A 6,394-nucleotide genomic window follows, 5' to 3' on the forward strand; every position below is an offset into this window, starting at 1 on the left:
CGGTAACCGTTCTACCAATTTGTACCAAACTCGGTGTGGTTATTGTGCTTGCCACATATAAGCAAAACGTTGAAAATTATTGAAATCGGACTAAAATAACGGCCGCTTCTCATATAAAGGTAAATTTCAGAAATGCTTGAAACTTCAATATTTCGAAATTGAAGGACGCTAATTTACTCAAAATTGATACACCCCGGCATACCATCTAGCGGAAGGTTTCGGAAAGGTGAAAAAACATATATTTAATACTTGCGCCGGGTATTTAATGTTCGGCTTCGCCCGAACTTAGACTTTCTTACTTGTTATTCTTTTCAACTTTCTTATCGAAGTCGATCAGAAAGTATAAGAGTATCACAATTCAATTTGTATGCGCGCAGTTGACGAAGAAAATTGGCGATGGCTATACTACACTCTAGCTTTTGGAAAGTGTTGGCAAAGTTTTAATGCTCTGTTGAACTTTGAATGCGGAAGTGGCGAATATTGATCGTCATTGATAGAGGCAAGCAAGGGGATGTGCATATGTAGAAATTAAAAAAAAAAAGTTTATTTACACTCACTGTTGCAATGGGAATGGAATAATTGGGAATGCAACTATGTACATACATATGTGCATACAAATGTACTAGAGTGGTCCAAAAACCGTAAAGACAGAATTTTAAAGCCACCAACCCCTAGGATTGTTCTATACCGAAAAACAATATACCTCCATTTTTCATTTTGAAAAAAAAAAAAATATTTAGGGAGTGCTCAAAGCGCTGGAAGTTTTCCATGTATTTTATACGAAAAAAAAACTTTTTTAAGAAATGGTATAGCTTTCTCGGGAATCAATATTTTTTGTTCGGAAAACTCTGTTTCTCTTCAGCAGACTTCCAGTATTAATATCTAATTGTTTATTTAACGATTTTTGTATACTAAAGATGCAATTCTCTGGGGGTTTTGGCGGACTTATAAAATATAGTTACCGTGGAAAAATGGTTAAATAAACAATTTGGTATTATTATTGGGAATCTCCTGAAAATAAGCCTGGTTTTCCGATCGAAAACTATTGATTTTCAAGAATTCTATACCATTTCTACGAAAAGTTGTTTTTTTTCCATATAAAAATACATGGAAAACTTGAAGCGCTTTGAGCACTCCGTAAATATTTTTTGATTTCAAAATAAAAAAATTGGGGATATATTTTTATCGGTACAGGACAATACTAGGGGGAAGCGGCAATAAAATCCCGCATTTACTTTTTCACATGCATTTTTGGGCCACCCTAATATGCACCTATATGTGTATAAATATGTAAATACATTCATATGTGTACACCAAGCGTTTTGAAAAGTTAAGCACACTCGTGCATGAATTTATACGTATTTATCCAATGAATAGAAAGTTTTTCAGTTATTCGGCTTTCGGAAAGCAAAAGTTACTGTTTGCAGTTAAAGATGATGGATGCTGCAAGAAATTATAATTCCTTGGATTGGTTGTTATTGATACATCAAGAAAAAAAATTTCATCGGAGTAAGTATTTACTTACTCAGCCCGCGCATCAATTCCCAAGTGACACAATTAAGCGGGCCGATTAAAAAGTATTCTTGGTACAAATTGGGTCGCCTAAGTAGCTCCCAGCTAACAAACCACAAATTTTCTTCAAGTTTATGTTAAATGGAGGCTGCTGAAGTAGAATGAACTCCACATCTACTGCTTACGCGCACATAATCCGACCCAACATTTTTTTTTTAATGTTAACACCAGAACGCCCAGAAATTTCGCGACTTCATTATTCGTTGAGTTTGTGCAGTCATAAAATCTCCATATTTTTTAAATGGTTGATTCCGTTATAAAATTTAATATATATATATATATATATAATACCCACAGTGCCAATTTTGGCACACAGTACTGTAAAAGTGTGTGAATATGATATTTTGAGAAATACTGTGAAGGATGGTTCTGAAGACCAAAGATCTGATCTAATGAACCAAATTCTGAAAGCGAGGATGCATTTAAATCCTAATCACACTATAGTGTGTGTTGAGGTCTTAGCGTTATTCTGTTTTTATTTTAGTAACAAGTTTTCTTAAAATAAATGAATTAAAATATATATTTATTTTTCTGTTTAAAACAATAAAAACCAAAAGAAAATTATTTAAAAGAAGAAATAAATAAAAATTAGAAGAATTAAAAAAATAGTTTTCCATTTCAAAAGTGAAAGAAATTATAAAACGAAAACCCAAACAAATAAAAAGGGAGAAAGAAACAAAACAAGTGTAAAAATTTAATGAAATAAAAAAACATACATTTTTCATTTTGAAACAATAGAAGCTAAAAGTTAGTAAACAATTAAAAAATAGAAAAACATAAGATAAGTTTTTGAAAATTTTATGAACCCAAACAATGTTTTTCTTTTTAAAACAATAAAAGCTAAATGTTAAATGAAAATTACACTAGAAACTAATAAAAAAGTAAACAAAAAAAAATACATAAATATAAATCTTTCTTTTCAAAACAAAAAAAGCTAAAAACTAAAAGAAAATTAAATAAAAAAATTTCGCAGCCCGCGGATTCCAACCTCGGATCTCTCGAATATTAACCACCATTAACTCGACCATTAATTAATTGCTACTGTGGAGCAGTGTGGGCAAAATGCGATATTTAAAGTGCTTTCTGTCGAAAAAGCTTTTCTTCGTGAAAGTTGGTTAAGAAGTTGTTTTGTAAGAATATCTTTCAAATTATCTTAACCACATTTTTCAAAAGTTTAACAAAATACTTGCAGCTCCTTGGCCAAAAGTAAGCTGTAAGATGGTAGTTATATATGTATATATGTACTTTATGCGTGTTAAATACTAAGAATTGAAATACTTAGTTATTTACTTTTGTCACAAAAATCCAAATAGCCAAGAAAACTATCAGAACCTTGAAAATATAGCGATTCCTAAACAAATATCGAAAGTCTTAGAAAAGCCATAAAAAAACAAGTTCTGTCCAAGACTAAAAAAGCCCCGAATAAATCCCAAGAGTTATTAGAAAATTCACAAAAGAGAATATTTTAGAAAGTTTCGAAAAGCCCTGAAAATCAAATCATATTACCGAAGCCTAAAAAAATGCGCTTATTCCTTATTTTCATAAAATGTTTATAATTTAGAAATCTCTTAAATAATTTAATTTAATTTAGTACAAAAAAGTTCCCAAAGAGTCCTAAAAAGAAAAAAAACGATTAATCGCGAAAAGTGCTTGCAAAGTCCAAAAAACCCGAAAAGATCCTTAAAGTCCTTAAAAAAGTCTCAAAAGAAAATATTAAGAATCCTGAAAATTTCAAAAAATCTAAAAAAATGTGAAAATCCAATAATACTGCTAAAGCCTAAAAGAGACCGCTTATTTGCTCTTTTCCTGAAACGTTTAGTATTTAGAAATGCTCTAAATATTTCCATTCCACTTAGTTCAAAGCTTGCAAAAAAAAATTACACATTTGCTTGCCAGTGCTGGGCTGTCGATGTTTTTGCAAAACCGCCAAATCGTCGTTGAGGCAGAAAATGAGATTTGGTAACCCTGAACTCCAGGCATCGAGATTTATGCAAAAAAATCGTAAAATCGTTATAAAAACAGCCAGAGAAAATACCGCCCATCAAGGCAATGCCTTCAAAGACAAACCGTTTTTTGGCTCTCCTGTAAAATTTGGGTGCCGTAAGATAGACGGTTTTGCAAAAACCTCGAGGATATTTATAAATCTTTCTAAGAACTTTGCCTTGGTTTATGTATGTATTACAATAAATTGCCTCGTTGTGTGTGCACACATATTTTTGCCCACATTTGTTTGTGCCACAGTGCAAACTAATTAATATTCTATAAAACTTTGTTATTAATTACCATAAAATCGATTTTCTCTAGATACATAAACATGTCTGAAAGCAAACAGATTGAGCAAAATTAATAAGCAGGCCATGTTGAAGCAAACGATAATGGGCTGCTTCTTACGGGTAATATGTAAGTATGTTTGCAGAAAATTAGTAAAAAAAGTTGAGATGATCAAAAGCGCATAAAATGTTGGCAACAGATGTTGGCGGCCGTCCTCCTTACTTGCTGATCCAAATGACAACAGAGTTGCTTAGGTGTTAAAGTCTATTGCTAAAAAGGTCAGTGAGGTGAGAAATCTGTAGCACATACACTTGTGGTCAGCTGATTAAGTTTAGTGACATTTTGACCAGTTTTGGCTATTTTTCTTATGTTCAGTTACTGTTTGAAATTTTTTTTTTAAGTCTAGAACGTTGCATAACTAGCACCACATAAACCCACATTTCAAACTTCGTACAAAAAATATAAAAATTCAACAATTTTAAACTTTTTATTCAGAATTTTTGTACACATCTTAGGTATGCAGCTTTATACCCCATTTAAATTTTAGTAGGTTAAAGTGCGAATTTCAAGAACACTTAAACCGACTAAAATTTAATGGGCTATAAAACTACATACCTAAAATTTTAGTCAAATTCTGAACAAAAAATTAAAGATTTTAGGGTGTTATTGTTAAAGTTTGCTGAAATTTAAGAATTTTTGTACGAAGTTTTAAATGTGGATTTATATGGTGCTGCTTATGTAATGTACTGGAATTTTATAAAAAAATATCAACATTAAATAAACAAAAGAAAAATCTGCCAAAACTGGTTAAAATATCACTTAGCTTCATCATCTGACCGCAAGGGTATGCATGCATATATGTATAGAAATAACGATGTTTTATGTTTCTGAAGGTGAAACCGAGATTCTGATTTAATATGCAACAATTATTTACAAGTATTAAAGTGATTTTTGTTTTCTTGTTAAAAGGAAAAGCGTAACAATAATTAAGTGATAATGCAAAGCTGCTTGATGCAGGTGGATTTACATACATTTATTATCGACTGGAATTACAAGTCCACTTACTTATACTTATACTTATACTTATACTTATACTTATACTTATACTTATACTTATACTTCTACCTAGATATCAATACTTATTAGCATAGGAGCTATGCAAACAAACTTTGTTATATATAATAAGTCGCTATTATTAAATCATTCAAACTTGTTATCTGGGAGTAGTTAGCTAGCGAAGTTGTTCGTATTAATAACTTATTTTTCCTCGCGGCTAACTGCTAGGTAAGCTTCTTCTATTGCTTTTGTACATAAATACGGTGACCAGATTTATATGGACAAAACGTACCATATGTTTTTAGAATAAAAAAACAAAACATTACAGTTGGCTTAACAAATAAAATAGTGGAAAACAGAAACAAGAATTCACAAGGCGAACTTAGCACAGTGCGTAGGCAACTGACTACGTCAGTGGGATCGTCCGTTCGAATCCTACTGAAAGAAGTTTGATGAGGAAATGTGATGATTTCCGAAATAGCTATCGGGTAAGTAAGGGTAAAGTTTTTTCAAATTATTGTTGTTTTTCCACAATAAGTTTTTCATTGAAAACGGCCTCAAGCTCAATAAAAATTATTGAATTTAAGAAATAATTATAAAAACCTTGAAAAAATGAAGCAAGAATGATGATAGCGAGAGTATCAGTTTTCTATGCTCTTTGTGATAACGAAAGAGCTGAAAACCCTGAAAATCGGGATTTAATCGGTACAAATATGAAAGATCTGGTAATTTATACAGGATGTCCTAGACCACCCGTCCACCCGCGATAAAATGGAGGGACATGATTTTGATTATTGAAAACCGCAAAAATTTTACCGACTAAATCGGGGATGCTCTATCTTTTGGTAGTAGTATCGACTTCCGCTTTCGACCGCAAGTGGGTTAAACTGACCGGAAGTCCATTTTTTCGAACTAGATATGCATGTTTTTAGTATGGATTCGATAAAAGTACTAAAGATAAAAGTACGTTACTTCTTTTTGAAACTTTTTTCTCAGAAGCGCCATTTCCAGCCTTTAAATGACCTTCGAACTTCAACTGGTTCTGGACTAGGACGAGTTGAAGTTCGAAGATTATTTAGGGGTTGAAAACGGAGCTTCTGAGAAAAAAGTTTCAAACAAAGTTTACGGATTTGTATCCTTAGAATCTGAATCTGTACTAAAAATATGCATATCTAATATGAAAAAAATGGACTTCCGGTCAGTTTAATCCTTTTCCGGTCGAAATTGGAAGTCAATAATACCACCAAAAGATAGAGCATCCCCGTAGACTGGTGGTTTAGGACACCCAGGACATCTCGACTTTTAAAAAATATTCAGCGGGACAATTTTCTCAATGTCTGTACTGTCCCGCCAAAATCGGTATGAAGGGTCACCGTAGCTATACACCAAAAATGCGAATGCTACCGCACTTTTATAAGGACCTTTTTGTTGCCTGAAATTGAAAACCGTAATGTCGGCAACATTTGGTTTTAGCAAGTTATCGTGTTATATTACA

This window comes from Rhagoletis zephyria, unplaced genomic scaffold, assembly GCF_001687245.7.
Source record: "Rhagoletis zephyria isolate East Lansing unplaced genomic scaffold, Rhagoletis_zephyria_1.1 Rzeph_scaffold_08106, whole genome shotgun sequence".
In the NCBI taxonomy this organism is placed as follows: Eukaryota; Metazoa; Arthropoda; class Insecta; order Diptera; family Tephritidae; genus Rhagoletis; species Rhagoletis zephyria.